General features: G+C 43.9%; 1 long non-coding RNA gene across 1 annotated transcript in view; it reads right to left on the bottom strand.

Annotated features, from left to right (window-relative positions):
- Positions 1-21,128, bottom strand: part of LOC117307936 (uncharacterized) — a 130,059-nt gene that overhangs the window by 13,527 nt on the left and 95,404 nt on the right. The window contains exon 5 of the long non-coding RNA XR_012325763.1: positions 3,098-3,264. This is a non-coding gene — a long non-coding RNA (uncharacterized lncRNA). The remainder of the gene's footprint in view (positions 1-3,097; positions 3,265-21,128) is intronic.

The following is a 21,128-nucleotide window of genomic DNA, read 5'->3' as shown; positions in this document are numbered from 1 at the left end:
GATCCCTGGTCGGGGAACTAAGATCCCACATGCTGTTGGGCAACTGAGCCCGTGAGCCACAACTAAGACCCAACGCAGTCAAATAATAAAATTAAAAATACCTAAGGGGAAAACTAATTTTAAAAAATTATATGAAAGTATATAAAACCACAGGATATATTATAAAAACCTAGTAAATCTGAACAAGTGGAAACCAACAACCCAGTAATCCATCCCTAGGTGTTGGCTCTCAAAGAAACATTTGCAAATGTGTCTCTCTTGGGAGATGTGTAGGAGAATATTTATGGCAGTGTTGTTCATAAAAACAATAAAGCCAGAAACAATGAGGTCAATGTCCATCAATAATGGACTGGGAAAACAGCTCATGGTGTATTAATATAACGGAGTAATTATGCATCCGTGAAAATAACTACAGCTGCATTCATCAGCTTGGGTGACTCTTACATATAACGCTGAGCGAAAAGAAGAAAGTATTACAAAGAACACATGTAAGACGACTCCATTTAAACATGGAGACAGGCGGTAAAAGTAGAAAAGGAAATCAGTGTAACCATTATCAGAAAAACCATAATGCTACTTTTGGGAGGAGGAGGGGTTGGTGATTGAGGAGGGATATACAGAAGGCTTCTCAGATACTGGAATGGCAATTTCTAAATGTGGGTGGTAGTTTCACAAGATCTTGCTTGATAACTATTCTTATAATTGAATGTATATATATATATATTTCAGGCTTTTTCTGTATGTGTATTTCATATTTTTTAAGTTAAAAGAATGAAGGAGGAAGATGTTTTATAAAAGAACCAAGCTAAATTAAGCTGCTTATTCATTCAGTGACCAGTTGGAAGAGTTTCTTCTTTTTTTTTTTTTTGCGGTACGCGGGCCTCTCACTGCTGTGGCCTCTCCCGCCATGGAGCACAGGCTCCGGATGCACAGGCCCAGCGGCCATGGCTCACGGGCCTAGCCGCTCCATGGCATGTGGGATCCTCCGGGAACAGGGCACGAATCCGCGTCCCCTGCATCGGCAGGCGGACTCTCAACCACTGCGCCACCAGGGAAGCCCCTGGAGGAGTTTCTTTACCCAAGGGCCACGTACAGAAATTTGGTGAGTGTTCAAAGTCACTAAAGTGAAGTAAACATAAGTCAAAGTTGATCGGGCAAAGAAAAAGAGATCCCACATCCAGCTGGTGAGGAATCAGCCTCCCTGCAGCAGGCCAGTTTGGGCCCAGCTCCTGAGCAGCATGGCGATGTTGGGTGGCAGCCAGGGCTCACCAGGCTTCAGCAATAGGAGGCCACTCAGGTGTGTCCCCCCTGTGTTCCATGCAAAGTCTAGAAGACTTGTCACTATAAGCTTGTCCCACTGTTCTGGCAGCTGGCACTGTGATACACCAAGGGCCAAGGGAACATGTGCCTTCCTGAAGGCCCAGAGTCCACCCCTCCTGGGCCCTGGCTACGCCATGCATTACCCAGAGCGCTGCCATCAGGACACTGTCACACAGTGCTGGGTGAGCAGGAAGTGAGGACGATGGGAGAAGGAGGGGAGGAAACAGGCTTCTCCTAAATACATTCACCCAGATGGCGTTTCAGTCAGTTGAACTTCATTCTTTCTGATTAAATAAAGTCTCAAGCACAAGCAGGCTCCGGGAGTAGGGGAGCTGGGGATCAGATGGGAGCAAAAAGGGATTCCAGTCCTGAATGATTAGGAGTGACCTGATTTCTTCAACTGTAATAACGCAGGGATCATGTCTACCTTAAGAGGCTATCAGCAGATTCAACGAGAAAAAAATGTATGACAAGGGTCTGGCAGGGGAGGAGCTTGAAAACATGGCAGCTGTAGTTATTCTCCTCTCCTGTGTGCAAACTGGGCCGAAAGCGTGTCCATGAATCCTGCTCTCCCCACCCTCGGCAGTGCGTGGTCCACTCTGGTCCTCCAAACATTTTCAACCTAAGCCTAGAATAAAGTGATTGGCCTTCCAGCAGAAGCTCAGCCTCCCCCACCTCCGGTTATCTAAGAAGAGGCCTCTCCCTTGGATAGGACAATTGAGGCAGCAGCCCTGGGTCCCACGCTCAGAGGTGAACAGGGTGGCCTCAGGTGCCTCTGACGGTTCCTTTCTGAGCATCAATGAATTCAATTCGGAATTGTCTGAATTGCTGAGATCCCAAAAGGACTATGAAGGAAGTTGACAGTACAGCCTTGCAAGTGTCACCATCTTGGTTCCTCTAACTGGGGGAATATCTCAGGATCCAGGATACAAAGGAGGGCAGGCTCTCACCTTCCAGTCCCCAAATCACCTGGGAGGCAGCCGTTTCCTGTGCTCACTCGGCCAGGGGACTCGGTAATGTTACAAAGTCTGGTTTTAGTTGATTTCTAAACCTGTCTAGGTTTAGAAATAAAAAAGCTAGCCCTGCCTTAGACCATTTAGTGCTCTGCGCTCTCAAAAGCCAGAGTGAGACAGGACCTCCCTGCACCCCTGTCCCCTGTGTGTGGGGAGAGGAAGGAGGAGGCCAAGGGGTGTCAACCCCCTAGAGAGGAAGTGCTGGACCCTGGGGCAGACCCGAGGTTGCCCTACGCACAGGGAGGCCTACAGGGCAGCTTGGTTTTTTCCACTTGCTGGAAAAATAGCTCAGAGCTTATCTCCTGTGCCCTGCAGACCGATGATAACATCATTATATATGAAGGCTCCATGTCGACCTTTCTTTTCCAGTTCTTTCTGTAACTCATTTTACACAGGAGAGCACATGATCGGGATCTCTTTGGGTCTGAAATCCCCTGAGGAGACAAGGAAACAGTTTCCAGAATTGTCCCCGGGGCAGCCCTCCTTCTAGAAGGCGGCACAGGTACCTGTGACACCAGCCTGCTGCTGGCATATCTCACAAGGCTGTTGTGAAAGTTCGGGGAGGGTCCGAGGGCTGAATATGGAACACACCTAGCACAGAGTGAACACTCAGTGAATTTAGCTCCTATTAGTGTTATTTATAGACGCACCTCAGGATTCACATTTGATGGTTTTTGTTCCTCTGCCAAATGCTTATTTATGTATTCAGTACCCCCGCCCCCCTCCGCGAGTTGATGTTGTTCCTATGATGGAAACGTTTTTACCGATTGATGTCTTCATTCAGCCAGCCCGCCAGGCGGCCTACGGAAAGGAGGCTCCTTATCACGTGCTCTGTGTGGGCGAGAAGTAAACTTGGATGAGGAAGACTCGGGTCACCTTCAAGGGATTTACATTCTGCTGTAGGGATTGCCACACTATTTCGATTATGTACCTGCAAAAAATGTCAACATGTGAACCACAATATAGCGATGTTTATTTACAAACTATATAGGTATATAACTATACTAATATATCAATCACAAAACTCACAAAAATAGACATTTGTAAAGAACAAGATAAAGGTGAAGTAAAGGTTTTGCTCTTGCTAAAATAGTAATATGTGGGGGGGAGGACAGCGTTTTGATTGAATATGTTTCACTATTTTTAGACTCTTGATTTAGAGCTTTGTGATATGACTATTCAAAGGCCTTGTTTCAGGTTAATTTTCTTTCTGAACTGGCTTTCAAAGATAGTCATGGCTTGGGAATTCCCTGGCGGTCCAGTGGTTAGGACTTAGTGCTTTCACTGCTGGGGCCCGGGTTCAATCCGTGGTCAGGAACTAGGATCCCACAAGCCACATGGCATGGCCAAAGGAAAAAAAAAAAAAAAAACCATGGCTGAAAAAAGATTCCTCACAAAGATGGATTGTTCCAAACAGAAGATGTACCTGGTTGGTTGTGCTAAGTCATGATTCTCATTCAATTGTACAGATTTTTGTTGAATGTCACTCATGAAATACGCTTCTTCCTGATGTTAATCTTTATTTTTTAGCAAACTAACTGGAAGCTATCCGATTTGTCACAGATGGGTTCACACCCCACTGATGAAGTCATTTTGAAATTTTAAAAGCAGGTTTAAAAAGTTTACTTCCCAGATATTTTTAATGTACACAGATATGAGAGTTTATGGAGGGAGCTCATCATGTCAGCAGCGGAATCACATAATAGTAGCAACATTTCCAAACGTGTTTTCAAAGCCAGCTCCCAACACCACCTATTTTGTTTTGTTGTTGTCATTTTGTTGAATTTTATTTTTTTTAATTTATTTGACTGAATTATAGTTGATTTTAAATGTTGTGTTAATTGCTTCTGTACAGCAGTGATTCCGTTATACATATATATACATTCTTTTTCAAATTCTTTTCCATTATGATTTATCACAGGATATTGAATATAGTTCCCTGTGCTATACAGTAAGACCTTGTTGTTTATCCATTATCTGTATAATAGTTTGCATTTTCTAATCCCAAATTCCCAGTGCATCCCTCTCCCACTCCCCTACCTTTGTTTTTAAAGAGTATTTTCACACACCACACTCTACGATTTACTTTCAGAAAGCAATTACTTCCTCTCCTTTTCCATGAAGTGAGGTGGGTGTTTCTGTTTGTTTGTTTTTAATATTTGCTAGGTGACATGTTACCAATAACCAGCTGTCATCAGAGAAAAGGTCAGCAAGTTTGAAACAGTTGTCTATTGATTTTTAAAATGCGTAATTCATCTTCAGGCTTGATGGTTTTTACGAGCACATTGCCAAAATAGTTTCACGGTGACTCCCCATCTCATTACAAAATGTTACAAAGATTCTATTACACTTAAGATTCCGGCTCCAGTAACAATAACCACATTGATGATACCCTATCTCATTCTGTACGCTTTTGGCTTTGCTGCAATAGCTTGCCAATAAATGATACAGTGAAAGAATTTCATTGACGGTGCTGTGTTTGTACTCTTACCTGGAAATCTTTTTATTCTAGTCAATGGAGTAACTCTATTAGTGAAAATGCTTCCAGGGTTTTTTTTTTGTTGTTTTTTTTGGTTTCTTTTTTTTTGCGGTACACGGGCCTCTCACTGTTGTGGCCTCTCCCGTTGCGGAGCACAGGCTCTGGACGCGCAGGCTCAGCGGCCATGGCTCACGGGCCCAGCCGCTCCGCGGCATGTGGGACCTTCCCGGACCGGGGCACGAACCCGTGTCCCCTGCATGGGCAGGCGGACTCTCAACCACTGCGCCACCAGGGAAGCCCCAGGGTTTTTTTTTTTTTAAGAAGTAATTTTCTGTTGAGTATATGTCTTCACTGGTACATATTCCTTTTTTTAATGGTACACACAGAAAGAGAAAGAGCAACTGTATATATATTTCATAACTGAAACAATTCAACAAACACCATAGGCTAAGTTATATTGGGTTTTTTATCCAGATGCCCAAAGCTTCATAATCTGTTCTAACACTTGGCAATATTTTCTATGCATCTTCCAACAATGGACACAGACAAGCATGTACCTATTCTTTTTGCACTGTGTGGTTTCCCTTGTTTTATTTTAGTCATTATGGCATGTGGCTCTTTGCCTCCGCTAGTAAGAAAACTAAAAAAAAAAGGAAAAATATTACCTCTAAACATTTATCAGTAAGTTAGTGAATTTTGTGAGGTGTTGAATTCAAAACCCTATGATTTCAAACATTGCTTTTAAAAAATATAGTGGTTTGCTGACATGTTACAAAATGCTTAGTTTTTAAATGTCTTGCGAATCATGTGGTTTCATTTCATTAGCTTAAATCTGAATGTACAATGATGCGCTTAGGCAGGGGTTTACTAGTACTAGTAGGAAGAGGTGCTTATAAATTCATATTCCATATAGACTTCTTGACTTCTTGATAACATCAATGTCAACGTTTTGGGGGTTTTGGTTGTAAGGTTATGGGGTTTTTTTGTTTTTTTTTTTTTTGGTCTCCTTGTTAGGTCAGCTTAGATCATCGTTGTTTTACTTTCTCAATGTGGCTTTGAATGAGCCCTTACTCTCAGGGCTGTCAGCTTTGCCATTTCTCTTGTTGCTTTAATTTGTCTGACAGCTTGTTGTCAGACAGATTTCAACTCCGGTTCTATTACTCTCTAACTCTATGACCTGAGAGGACAGTCATCACAGCATGTTGAAAGCAGACAATTCAGCAAAGGACCACTTTAAATCCCTCTGTGCTGGGTTCACACTGCCACACCCAGGAAACCACCCATACATGTTACACTTGCATGAGATTGCCAGGGTCAATCCACAAAGAAAATATTAGGAAGGCCAGCTTCTTCTTTATTTTTAGGTTAAAATGGCAAATAAGTAGAAAATGCAATATTTTCTTCCACATCCTAATGGGTCAACCTATATAATTTTCTCTGGGGACAAGTCCTCAACTGAAATCACAGTTATCACTACAACCCATCATTCTAACACTCTTGCAACCCAACGTGCTTTCCTAAGAGAGAGAGAATGGTCTGAAGATAAAGCTGGTCTCTGGACTCCTGCCTAATAGGACCTGAGCATGGAGTGATCCCTGAGGGGTGGGGTTGTGTTATCTGTCCTGGGTAGTGGGCGTGAACAATTAAGAACTACTGTGCTAGATGGAGAAACAGACAAGTAAACACATGTAGTGAATGTTGAGTAAAATTGCATACAATACAAGGACCCTCATGAGACAGAATGAGGAGAAATTCAGGAAGATTTCAGACTAGAGGTAATGGAACCTTTGAATAAGGTATGAAAGAAGGGTAGGATTTCAGTGGGAGGAAGGAAAAGCATCTGAGTTATGGGATGAGTGGCAAAATGTTTGCGGAACGTGGAAATACTCATAGCTGATCAGAAGAAACAGGTAGTGAAACTGGTTTCTGTTAAGGACCTATGATGTGCCCTCCTCACATTAGCACTGTGCAGTGTTTTCTTAAAAGAGAATGGGAGATTTGTTTTCTTCCCTGATGAGAAACAGTGTCTCCTAGCGTTATCCTCCTTAGTACCTGAGCCTGGGAAATTGTGAAGAAACTTGGAAGCCATGCTAAGGAGTTGGACTTTGTCCAGGATGCATTTGACAGTACGTTAGAGGCAGAAGGGAAGGATTTGTTTTAAGTAGAGGCATGGTATGATTAGATACCTTCCACAGCACTCTTGAAAACATGCTTAAATACAGGACAAGTTCCACTGATAACAGAATCACCTGGAGAGCTTGTAAAAAAATGCAGATGACTGGGCCCTGCCCCAAATCATGAGAATCAGAATTTCCAGGGATGCATACAGACAGCAAGTTGTATTTCAAAACTCTCTAGCTAAATTTTTTCTTGCATTAATCTATCACCCTACTGCCTCACCTCCACCTAGAACGGTTCAGGTGCACATTAAAAATTGAGACCAAAAACTAATAGAAAAAATTTTTTTAAGAATTTAAAAAATTGAGAACAAATACGTTACTGATTTTAGGAGATAACTGTGTGGTTGGTTTCTGAGCTAGAATATGTCAGCAAGTTATTATGCTTCTATCTGATAGTTACCTAAGCTACTCTTAGGTTCAAACTTGAAATTCTATGTTCATTCCTTTTCAACTTTAAGTCTGCTGTTATTAAAGTGTCTAACTCTTCCCCCCTCCCAAACTTGTATCCCTCTCCTTTTCCTGGTTCCCAAGTTTTACATAAATCATGTAGCCAAGGCCAGGTGCTTTACCTTTAAACATTTTATCCTTACAACAACTTCATGAAGAAGGTATTAGGATTCTCATTCTTAAAATGAGACTGGAAGCTGGACTCTTTAAGAACAGATAACTCATCCACAGTTACAGGGTTAGCAAGTAACAGAACTAGAATCTGAAATCTGTCTGACTTCAAAACCTGTGCTGCTGAAATTTTAAACACTAACAACACGTGTTGGAGAGGATGTGGAAGAACTGGAATTCCCCACACAGTGCAAAATCCTCCAACCACCTTGGAAAACAGTTTGCCAGTTTCTCCTAAGGTTAAATGTACCCTTATCACATGACCCAGTAATATATTCCTATATTTGCCCCCAAAGAAAAGAAACACACATCTATACAAAAAGTTGTACAAAAATGTTGACAGCAGGGCTTCCCTGGTGGCGCAGTGGTTAAGAATCTGCCTGCTAATGCAAGGGACACGGGTTCGAGCCCTGGTCCAGGAAGATCCCACACGCCACGGAGCAACTAAACCCGTGCGCCACAACTACTGAGCCTGCGCGTCTGGAGCCTGTGCTCCGCAACAAGAGAGGCCGCGATAGTGAGAGGCCCGCGCACCGCGATGAAGAGTGGCCCCCGCTTGCCACAACTAGAGAAAGCCCTCGCACAGAAACGAAGACCCAACACAGCAAAAATAAATAAATTAATAAACTCCTACCCCCAACATCTTCTTTAAAAAAAAAAATGTTGACAGCAGTTTTGTTCATAATAGTCCAACACTGGAAACTGTCAATCTGCCCAACAACAGGAGAATGGGATAAACAAATTGCCGTATAGCCATACAATGGAATACTACTCAGCAACGAAAAAGAATGAACTACCAATCCTCACAACATGGATGGACCTCAAAAACATAAAGAAGCCAAACATGTAGGAGTACATACTCTGTGATTCCATTTATATGAAATTCTAGAAGAGGTTAAAACAGATCTATAATGACAGAAAGCAGATAAGTGGACTCCCTGGGCTGCGGCAGGAGCAGTGAGTGCAAAAGGGGAGGAGGGAGGGAATTCTTGGTGGTGGGACTGCTTTATATCTTGACTGTGGTAGGGTTACATTGGTCACAACTCATTAAACTGTACACTGAAAATGGGTGATTATACCATATATGTTATAGCTCAATAAAGTAGATTTTTAAAAAAACAACTTGCGCTCTTCCCACTAAACCACACTGCCTCTTTCCCTGGCTCTGCCCTAAATCACACGCCCTGCCCACAGACCACGTGAATGGTGTGATGTGCTGTGGCGTCTACAATGGAGGCCTGGGAGGCTGCACAGCTGCCCTGGTGACCAAGTGTGATTTGGGTGCAATATCACGCCCAAGTTTATTCCTTTACTGAGCTCTAAGTGTAGTTTAGCCTGAGCCCCCATCCAGTAGGGGGCAGCTTTCGTTTTCCTTGTTATCTGTGCTAGGGAACCAAAAGGCAGGGACCCCTGGAAACTTCTCCACACTGAGCTAGAAAGGCACCAGCATGGAGAGAAGTACTTCCGTGCCCCTCCCCAGGCACCACCAAGAAACCTAGTGGGAGCCCAAGCCAGGAACAACGGCAAAGCTGTCACCTACGCTGGCCTCCTTCCAAGCGCCTCCCACACTGAGAAGGGGCTTCTGGAAGAAGAAGGAGGGCATCTCCTCCATTCCCTGGAACTCAACATTTTCAGCCATCTAGATGCAACTCCATGTAGCACCTTCTCCTTGACTCCTTCTCCGACTTCTCCCTGCCAGGACCACTACTCCCCTTCTAGCCTCTGAACCCGCTTATTACCTTGCCTCCTCATGAACAGCTTAATTATACTGCACATGACACTGTCCTGCGTGCTCATTGCTTTGTGTGTCTTCCTTAATGTCTCTGAGAAAACAGTTTTTTACAGCGGTTCTCACAAGGCAGTGGTGCTGCACTGATGGACTGATTCCATCTTTACCGCTGGACCAATGCCAAAAATAAATCCCATGCTTTGCCCCCTCTAAAATGCTGTAGCCATACCACAGAAATATAAAGGACCATAAGAGACTACTACGAACAATTACCTGCCAACAAATCAGACAATCTAGAAGAAAGGGATAAATTTCTAGAAATATAAAACTTACCAAGGCTGAATACGAAGAAATAGAAAATCTGAATAGACCAATTACTAGCGTAGAAGAGATTGAATCAGTAATCAAAAACCTTCCAATGAACAAAAGTCCAAGACCAGATGACTTCACTGATGAAATCAACAAACATTTTTTAAAAAAAAAACTATTACCAATCCTTTTGAAACTCTTCTGAAAAACAGAAGAAAAGGGGATACTTCCAAACTCATGAGGCCAGCATCACCACGATAGCAAAGCCAGACAAGGACACTATAGGAAAAATTACAGGCCAACATCCCTGATTACCATAGATGCAAAAATCCTCAACAAAATATTAGCAAGCTGAATCCAAGAATAAGTTGAAATGATCATACACCATGATCAAGTGGAATTTACTCCAGGGATGCAAACAACCACAAAAGCAATGTGACAAACCACATTAATAAAATGAAGGATAAAAATCATATGATCGGACTCCCTGGTGGCACAGTGGTTAAGAATCCATCTGCCAATGCAGGGGACATGGGTTCGATCCCTGATCCAGAAGATCCTACATGCTGTGGAACAACTAAGCCCATGCGCCACAACTACTGAGCCTACGCTCTAGAGCCCGCAAGCCACAACTACCGAGCCCGCACACCACAACTACTGAAGCCCGCACACCCTAAGGCCTGCACGCTGCAACTACTGAGCCCGCACGGTGCAACTACTGAAGTCCACATGCTCTAGGGCCCGCATGCTACAACTACTGAGCCCGCATGCTGCAACTACTGAAGCCTGCGTGCCTAGAGTCCGTGCTCCACAACCAGAGAAGCCACCGCAATGAGAAGCCCACACACTGCCATGAAGAGTAGCCCCTGCTCACAGCAACTAGAGAAAACCCGTGCACAGCAACGAAGGCCCAAGGCAGCCAAAAAAAAATTAATAAAAAAATCCCCTCATACCTTAATATTAAAAAAAATTTAAAAATAGATCATATGATCATTTCAATAGATGTGGAAAAAGTATTTGACAAAATTAATCATTTCGTGATAAAAACTCTCAACCTGGGTATAGATGGAACATACATCAAAATAGTAAATGCCACATATGACAAGCCCACAGCTAACATCAGACTCAATGGTGACAAGCTGAAGGCTTTTCCTCTAAGATAAGAAACAAGACAAGGATGCCCACTCTCACCACTTTTATTCAACATAATATTGGAAGTCCTAGCCAGAACAATCAGGCAAGAAAAAAAGAAATAAAATCCTCCAAATTGAGAAGGAAGAAGATTGTCCTTTTTAGCAAATGATATGATATTATATGTACAAAACCCTAAAGACTCCACCAAAAACCTGTTGGAATTCATAAACAAATTTAGTACAGTTGCAGGATACAAAATCAATATTAAAAAATCAGTTGCATTTCTATATGCCAGCAATGAACTATCAGAAAGAGAAATTAAGAAAAAAAATTTTATTTACAATAGCATCAAAAAATACTTAGCAAAGAATTTAACCAAAACAATTAACAAAATGGCACTAAGAATATACATATCGAGGGGGCTTCCGGGGGCTTCCCTGGTGGCACAGTGGTTAAGAATCCGTCTGCCAATGCAGGGGACACAGGTTCGAGCCCTGGTCCGGGAAGACCCCACATGCCACGGAGCAACTAAGCCCGTGCACCACAACTACTGAGCCTGTGCTCTAGAGCCCGTGAGCCACCACTACAGAACCTATGCTCTAGAACCCGCGAGCCACAACTACTGAGCCCGCATGCTGCAACTACGGAAGCCCATGGACCTAGAGCCCATGCTCTGCAACAAGAGAAGCCACTGCAATGAGAAGCCCGCGCACCGCAACAAAGAGTATCCCCCGCTCGAGGCAACCAGAGAAAACCCGCGTGCAGCAATGAAGACCCAACGCAGCCAAAAATAAATAAATAAATTAATTAATTAAAAAAAAGACCCAATGCAGCCAAAGATAAATATTTTTTTTAAAAAATAGATAACCAACAAGGACCTACTGTATAGCACAGGGAACTCTAATCAATATTTTGTAATAACCTATATGGGTAAAGAATCTGAAAAAGAATGAATATATGAATATATATAACTGAACCACTTTGTTGTACACCTGAAATTCACACATTGTAAATCAACTATACTCCAAGAAAATTTTAAAATAAATTTTAACAAACTGTAAGATGTCACTTCACATCTGTTAGGACAGCTGTTATAAAAAAGACAACTGATAACAGGAGCTGGTTAGAATATGGAGAAAAGGGAACACTTGTACACTGTTGGTGGAAATGTAAACTAAAGTACAGCCACTAAGGAAAAAAGTATGGAGGTTCTTTAAGAAATTAGAAATAGAACTACCATACGATCCAACAATCCCTCTTCTGGATATATATCCAAAGGAAATGAAACCATTATCTCGAAGAGGTATCTATACTCCTGTGTTTATTGCAACATTACTCACAATAGTCAAGGTATGGAAACAACTTAAGTGCCCACTGATGGATGAATGGGTCAAGAAAATGTGGTTCATATAAATACTGAATATTATTCAGCCTTAAAAAAGAAGAGTATCCTGTCATTTGCAACAACATGGATGAAACGGGAGGGCATTATGCTAAGTAAAATAAGCCAGACAGAGAAAGACAAATACTGCACGGTATCACTTATATAGAGAATCTAGAAAAAAATTTTAAAAATTAAGGTCAAACTATAGCAACAGGGAGCAGAAAAGTGGTTGTCAGCTGCTGAGGGTGGGGGAAATCGGGAGAAGTTGGAAAAAGGTTACAAACTGTCAGCTACAAAACGAAGAAGAGCTGATGATCTAATGTATAGGATGGTGACTATAGTTGATAAGACTGTATTGCATAATTGAAATTTGCTAAGTGAGTAGAACTTAAATGTTCTCACACTAAAAAAGGTGGATATGTGAGGTGATGGATGTGTTAATTAATTCCATGGGGGGAATCCTTTCAAAATGCACATGTATATCAAATCATCACACTGTACACTTTAAATATTTTGCAATTTTTTGTCAATTATACCTCAATAAGTCTGAAAAAAATAAATTAAAGAAACTACTATAACCATAAACCAACCAACCGCTCCCACAGACAGCTTCTCATTTAGTTTTCCACAGACCAAAGAGTTTGCATGTGCTTTGTGCCTGCAAACTCTCAAAGGGAATAGAAAGAGCTGCAAAATAATCTCAACAGGTAGCTTAATATAAGATTTCCTTGTTTCTTTCCGGGAACAAATCACCTGAATTTTATGGACATAAACTAAATATAGGCCCTTTTTGCCCTTTGTCAACTGAGGATATATTTCTAAGTCTTTTTACCCAGCAACCACTTGCAAACAGCCTAGTGAATCAGAGGCCTGCCCAGTTTCAACCCTGGCAATGAATGAGTCTGCTGGTGTAACTTACACATAATGGGTAGAGATGGATGGACGAGCCAAGGCTCCTAGTTAGTGGTTTTTGCTGTGACCCCAGTTGGGGTCTGCAATGGACTGATATCTTCAATGTACTGTGGCTTTGACCCTGGCATATAGAGTCCTGAGCCTGGCCAGATAGGGCAGGGCAAGGGCAAGTTGGTATTGAAAAGAGACAAGGGGGACTTCCCTGGTGGTCCAGTGGTTAACCACGCTTCCACTCTAGGGGCACGGGTTCAATTTCTGGTCGGGGAACTAAGATCCTGCATGCTGCATGGCCCAAAAAGAAGAAGAAGAAGAAGAGAGAGAGAGAGAGAGAGAGAGAGAGAGAGACAGACAGACAGACAGACAGACAGACAGACAGACAGACAAGGCTAGAGAACGTGGATCCACAACAGGGCAAGGACAACAGTGAGTGGGTAAGTCGGAGACAGGCAAGGCATCCAGACCTAAAGAGGTGAAGGACAGAGCAGGGAGTGAGGGAAATCCCAGCAGCCTCTTGGGGATGGAGGCTTAAACAAGATGAGCTTGGGTGGTAGATACACAGGTGGAGAAACCCTGAAGGGCCAGTCTTATTTTGCTCCCCAGGGAGACTGTGTTCTTAGAGGTTCTGCCAAAAACCTGTCCTTTCTTAGCAAAATGATGGGCTATCAAGAGGGGTTAGAATTGCCAGGTAACATACAGGACACTCAGTTAAATTTGAATTTCAGATAAGCAGCAAATAATGCTTTAGTATAAGTGTGTCCTATGCAATATTTGGGACATACTTATATTGAAAAAATATTCCTCACTTAGTTGAAATTCAAATTTAACTGGGCATCCTGCCATCCTAAACCTGTTAACCTTAGGAGGGGCAGATAATTAATTTCTCACCAAAGAAACTGTTTGTTTGAGAATCACACCTTGGCAGAAAGCGCCCACCCCAACAGTGAGATATGGGTATAGACACAGTGAAAACAGAAGGAAGCAAAGGAAAGAGGATTTGAAGGGAGTAAGCAGGAGTATTAAGAGATTGGAGAGAGAACAGAAGAGGCAGGAAAAGAAAAAATAATAACGTGAGATTAAAGATGTAAAACAGGGGCAGAAAAGTCCAAGTGATGCCAGCCTTACAGGGTATTGGGTCACTTGCAGAGGGAAGCAGTAAGCCCAGGCTTCAGCTCTGAGCAAAATAAGCTGACACTCTTTCGAATAGAGGAGGGAGCCAGCAAAAAGAGTGTGGTCAGGCAAGACAGCCTGAGATCAAGAAGAGAAGGGCAGCTTGCTGGCTGTGTATCCTGGACAAGCTATTTAACCTTGCTGAGCCTCATTTTCTCAGCTGTAAAATGGAGATTAAAAAACAGGGTTTTATACCCTAACTCTGGCCCATGTACCACTATAGATTTGTTTTACCTTTTCCAGAATTTTGTATAAATGTAATTATAGAGAATATGTTCTTTGATGTCTGGCTTCTTCAATTTTTTAAAATTCATCCATGTTGTTATTCTTTCATTGCTGACTAGTATTCCCCTAAATGGATATACCACAATGTATTTATCCCATTTACCTGTTGTTGGATATTTTGGTAGTTTCCGATTTGGGATTACTGTGAACAAAACTATCAAATACAAGTCTTTGCATGTATGTATGTTTCATTCCTATTGGGTAAATATCTAGCAGTGAGACTGCTGGGTCACATGATAAGTAAGGGTCCATTTAACTCTAGAAGCTGCCAAGCTTCTTTCCAAAGTGCTGGTACTATTCTGCATGGCCATCAGCACTGTAGAAGGGTTCCATTTTTTCCACATCCTCACCAACACATGTTATTGTTGATCATTTTAATTTCAAGAGCACAGGTTTTGAAGTCAAACAGACTTCAAAGTCTAGTTCTGCCACTTGCTACCCCCATAACCTTGGATAAGTCATCTGGTTTTACTGAATCTAGTTTCCTCATTTTAAAAATAAGCATAATATTCATACAATGAAATTTTATGTGGCAAGTGAAAATGAAAACTACGTTCAATTGTTTAGCACATCTAATTACTTCCACCTTGTATTTATTCAGTTAGTCTCAATTCTGAAGACTAGTTTGTCTGAGGTTCAAATTTAAGAGCCCTATCAAGATGTCTTTGTATAAAAATTACCTGAAATAGGGCTTCCCTGGTGGCGCAGTGGTTGAGAGTCCGCCTGCCGATGCAGGGGACACAGGTTCGTGCCCCGGTCCGGGAGGATCCCACGTGCCGCGGAGTGGCTGGGCCCGTGAGCCATGGCCGCTGAGCCTGCGCGTCTGGAGCCTGTGCTCCGCAACGGGAGAGGCCACAACAGTGAGAGGCCCGCGAACCACAAAAAAAAAAAAAAAAAAATTACCTGAAATAAAGTGCAGCCTGATGCCATGGGCTCACCACAGGGATCAGGGAGAGCTATTAGGTCTGCCTTCACAGCTGCCCCAAGATAGACAGGGGAGGAGCTTACCCTCCAAATCAGGTGTAAACACACTCTCCTAGAGCTTTCTCTCCAGCAGTGGATGGCAGAAAAATAATGCGACTTGGAGTCATTAGCCAATTTCTTAAACCTTTTGAGCCACAGACTTTTCATGTGTGAAATGGGGTTTATGATTCTTATGACATAGTATTACTGTCAAAGATCAGCATTTGACAAACTGTAAGGGCTACGCAAATGATAGTTTTACTTCCACTAGAGAGAAAAAAAAAAAGATTACATCCAGATAGGGACCTTCTTAAAACTAATCAAATGGCAAATACAAATCCTCCTTGTCAACTTTCCTAGCCACACTAGAGATGATGGGTTTCTGTGCCAATGGGCAATTGAGGAAGTTCACTACAGGAGGGGCCAGTATCCCAGTATTCCTATTTGGCACAGGAGAGAGGGAAACCGGCCACCAGAGGCCAGGCCAGGCACACAAGATATTGACCCTTGGCGATTCCAGTTCAGTAGGGCTGAGGTGAGCTCCAGGAATCTCCAAGTAACCAATCTCCCGAGCTGATTCTAATACTCAGGTCTGGGAACTACAGACTAATAGTTCTAAAAATGTGGTCCTCTGACCACTAGCATCAGCATCACAAGAGAACATAACAGAAATGCAAACTCTCAGTTTCCATCCCAGGTCTATCCCATCAGAAGTTCTGGGGGTGGGACCCAGCACTCTGCTTTGAAAAGCCCTCCAGGTAATTCTGATCAATATCCAAGTTTGAGAACCACTGTAGTCATCAATGACCATCAAGGACTTCCCAACACAGAGGGGCTGAGGCCAGAGCAGGAGAAACAGCAAGGGAACAGATCCATAAAGAAAAATCAGGAAGTGTTGCTGGTTCCAGCCCCGATGGCTATAGTCACACATAGGACTCTGCTTGATCCAAAAATACAATAAGGACTGACTGTCACCTACTCCACTCTGTCCCTCTGGGTCCTGCTCGCTGGGTGAACAAGGTGGGCAGCTTACGTCCTGGTAAGCAGAGAAAGGCTGGGGTCCCCCGGCTTTGCTGATCTTCTATTCTGAATTTCAGTATAGTTTGGCACATTGATTGAGACAGGCTGCCAGCCCCCAGATACAAGACCCCGAACACGAGTTTAAAATGTGTTAGACTGTGATAACCGAGCTTTAAAAAGGCATTGAAAAGAAGACAGGAAGGAAACATGCCAAATTAGAGATGAAAGGGTGGACTAATCTTAAAATCACAGTTCTGTTTTGTTCAGGTTTCTAAAGCTAACCACCCCTTCCTCCAGCACACTCATGAGGAGGGAGAAGGCCAGGGTCCCAATATGGAAGCAGAAAGCGCTGCAGGTGTTGCCATTGGCCCAGGTGAGCGAGGGTTGGACTGAGTTTCCCAAACAGTGTTCCAGGAGATGTTAACAAGTGTGTCAAGGCAAAAATAAAAGGGGGAGGGGTCAAAAAAGTTTGGAAAATTCTGCTTTTAATAGTTCTCATGTGGAAATTCACATTGCATATTTGCATATTAAAGGTGCTAAGGACTCCTGTAATAAAGGAACCTGTATGGCTTCATTTAATCCAGCATTTCCCACCTTTATTGAGCACAGACCCTTCTGTCTTGACACACTCAGAAGCATCCCATGGAGCAGTGTTCTGCAGACTGTCAGCTTGGGAAACACAGGGCTACAAAAATTGTCAGAGACATCCTTTGCACTCCACCTCCTGCTTCTCTTACTGCAGTCTACCGGCCTGCTTGCCTTCCGCCGTGGATTCAGACCAACCTAAACACTTAAACCTAGTTTTGTCTTGGACAGGAAGTCTAAAAACGGCCTCTGCTTTATGCAACCCTAGTTAGTGTCGGTCTCCATGCTTGGTATTCTTGGTCTCTTGCCTAGACACCTTTTTTTTTTTTTTTGCCCAGGCTGTTTGTTGCCAGACATGAGTCCTTGACAATTCTTCTTCAGAATTCTGGGCCTGGGCTCTGAAAAGCCAGACTCTGGGCCTGACGTGCCTCCTGCCCCGGCTCTTCCAGACCTGAGCCTGGCCTGCTGGGTGGCACACCCCTGCCTGCTGCTCCCTACATCAGCTGTCTCTGGGCATGACCTTGGACCTGCTCTTTTCTAGTACCTATACCCCTCCCTCTAGAAGCATTCCTGCCCCTCCCCTGGGTGTTCCATGTCCTGTTCTCATTCAGATGCCAACTCAGCTCCCAGAGCACTTTGGTTAATTTGCAGGTGTTTTTCTAAAGAGTTGCATTTGGGGGTAATAAAATAAGGCATGACAGCTACTGGTAATAAATCTGCCAGGGCTTGGATGGAATGCCCCTCTGAAGGTTCTCTGCTGGTTGGTGACACTGTGCGTTCAAGGCAGGTGACCACCATAGCATGTGCATGTGACCAAAGAGCACCAGAACTGGGGGCAGACAATTTGCATTATGGACCTAGATCTGTGACCTTGAGCAAGTCCGTTAACCTCTCTGAGCCTCAGTTTTCCCATCGATAAAATGAGGTTAATAATACCTGTCCTGCCTAGCTTAAAAGGAGGCATCAGGGGGAGTAAGATGAAACAAAGTCTTACGGGCTAATTAGAAGGTGTACATTGCCATAACAATGTAAGTCATTCTTACCAGTGTTTTACAATTTAGCGTCTTCTGCCCACATCACAGGCTCAGGATGGGAGCAGGGTGAAGGGGGTTGTTGCTTTTATTTTTTTTTTAGGTACAAATAAATGTCTTTCAAAGGTTGGCTCTACAAGCAGTCATGAAGTGACAGTGACATTGCTGACCACTTCCCCCTATCCACCCCACTGAATTAAAAGTTTCAACGGAGTGACCATTCAGCCTGCAGATTTGGCACAGAAACATGGCCATAAATAAATGGGGTTGGCCACTGGACTCAGGGAGATTTGAGTTCCCTCTCTGCCTGGATAAGCAACATGCCCAGGGGAGGATGAATCTGCCCCTCTCCACGGAGCAGGCCCTCCTGCCAGGGCAAAACCACTGATGAGACTGGAATAGACTGTACGGCCCCTTCGAGGAGACACTGGAACAGTGGGTGATGACACTTGCTCTGGAATCAGGTGACACTGATTTGTGTTCCAACCCTGCCACTTACTAGCTCTGAGACCTCAGACATAGAGTTTCGTTTCTTTTGCCCTTATACTTCTTTTAAATGGAGGTAACAGTGCCTACCACACAGGTTGATATGACAACACTGTGAAAACTACCAAAGCTCTATGTGAGGGTTTCTCTGATAGCACAGTGGTTGAGAATCCACCTGCCAATGCAAGGGACACGGGTTCGAGCCCTGGTCCGGGAGGATCCCACATGCCGCGGAGCAACTAAGCCAGTGCTCTACAACTACTGAGCCTGCGCTCTAGAGCCCGCAAGCCACAACTGCTGAGCCCAGATGCCACAGCTACTGAAGCCCACACACCTAGAGCCCGTGCTCCGCAACAAGAGAAGCCACCGCAATGAGAAGCCCGTGCACCACAATGAAGAGTAGCCCCCGCTCGCCGCAACTAGAGAAAGCCTGTGTGCAGCAACGAAGACCCAATGCAGCCAAAAATAAATAAAAAATTTTTTAAAAAGCTCTATGAGTGGAAGCTAGAGGCAGTGGAGGTGGAGATGATGGAGTTGGTGCCATGGTGCCAGTGGTGGAGAGGCAGCAGCAGAAGTGGCAGAGGCAGTGGTGGAAGTAACAAGTTGGCGGAAACGGAAGTGATGGTGGTTGTGTATAGCTGGATTGGATTCCAGAGGAGAAACGGGTCTGTCCAAAATCTCCGGGAGTAAAGTCCATCCTAGAAAGAGAGCCTCAGAGATCCCAGAACAGACAAAGTGAGAGAGTGGCATGGACATATATACACTACCAGATGTAAAATAGATAGCTAGTGGGAAGCAGCCGCATAGCACAGGGAGATCAGCTCCGTGCTTTGCGACCACCTAGAGGGATGGGATAGAGAGGGTGGGAGGGAGATGCAAGAGGGAGGAGATATGGGGATATATGTATAGCTGATTCACTTCGTTATAAAGCAGAAACTAACACACCATTGTAAAGCAATTATACTCCAATAAAGATGTTTAAAAAACAAAAAAAAAGATCCCAGAACAGAGAAAAGACCCCTAACATACCCATTGGATCCTAACAACCACCTCCCTGGAGTTTAGGAAGGCTTTGGTCACAAGGGGTGCTCGGTGAGGCTGCAGGACACAAAGCTCTCCACCGCAGGGATGTCCCAGGGGGCCAGCCGTGGGAAGAGGGGAAATGCTTGCATTCTCTTTCTGTCTGGTCCTGGGTCACTGGACCACAGAGTTCAGCAAGTTGCAGACAAGGCTGGGAACTAAGTTCTTTTTGAATTCCAAACTATAATCTTCTACTTTCTGGTGAAGGAGACTTCAGCCTTTCTAACCACTTCTCAGTGAAGCCCATGTGGGCCTCACTTCTGAGGTCAGGGGGATGCTAGATCAAATCAGTAGATGACTGACCAGCTTTTAGGAAAGATGAAGATCTCTGCTCAAAGAGTGGCCCACGGACCAGCAGTATCAGCATCATTTGGGAGCTTGTTAGAAATGCAGAGGCTCAGGCCCTGCTCCAGACCTACTTAATCAACATTTAAACAAGATTCTTGGGAGAGTAATTGTGTGTGTGTGTGTGTGTGTGTGTGTGTGTGTGTGCGTGAGCAAAACTGTATTCCTTCTGGAGGCTCTAGGGGGAGAATCCATTTCTTTCCATTTTCCAGCTTGTACAGGCCACCTGTATTCCTTTGCTGTAAGACCCCTTACTCCATCTTCAAAGACAGCAATACAATATTCAAAAAAAATTTAAGAAGCCCTCATATAGTGAGCTATGTCTGGACTGAAGTCCTTCCTCAGTCTCTGGTGTCATTTTTCACAGTATTCAATCAAATATTCATTCCTGTTCATTCAATAGATATTTACTATGCATCTACCTTGTGCCAAGCATTGCACCAGACCCTAGGGACAGGGCAGTAAACAACGCCAGTCTAGGTCCTGAAGAGCTTGTGGTGATGTCTTCCAAAGGAATGGAAACCAAGGCCATGGCCATAGCCAGTCCTCCAGGGCAGATGCTTCCCTGGCTGCATTCAGGGAGATGTCCAGAGCGCTGGACATTCACTGTGACACATCCCCCTGTGGAAACCTCACCTTGCTGTTGACGGCAGAGCACAGTGAGTGTTGATGGCTGCAGGTGCTGCCATTCGTACCTGGCATACAGTTGGGACATACTGTATGCACACAGAACTGGATCACTCACTTACGGCTGACTGCCTCTCCTCCGCCAGCCTTCTCTCTTCTCCCCTTTTCTTCATCCCCTCCATCCCTTTCCTTCCTCCTCCTCCAGAATTGTCCCCCAAAAGGCCTCCTTTATTCTTTCCTACCATTTTCCCCTACCTCTTCCAAAAATCTCCATGTGCATTTTACCAATCTGTGTAGCAAAAACAGCTGGGGATCCAATGGCTCTCAAGAGTTTGTTTTAAGCCAGGATGACATACACATATCACGTACCCCTGACGCACAGCACTTAGGAACATCTATAGCTTTGTAACGTGACTCTTCCTTTTGAAGGCTCTTCAATTCAAATGCATAGTTGGGGCAAG

The sequence above is a fragment of the Tursiops truncatus genome, chromosome 14, assembly GCF_011762595.2.
Source record: "Tursiops truncatus isolate mTurTru1 chromosome 14, mTurTru1.mat.Y, whole genome shotgun sequence".
In the NCBI taxonomy this organism is placed as follows: Eukaryota; Metazoa; Chordata; class Mammalia; order Artiodactyla; family Delphinidae; genus Tursiops; species Tursiops truncatus.
The sequence above is the reverse complement of the archived record's forward strand: the minus strand, read 5'-3'. Positions and strand labels throughout refer to the sequence as shown.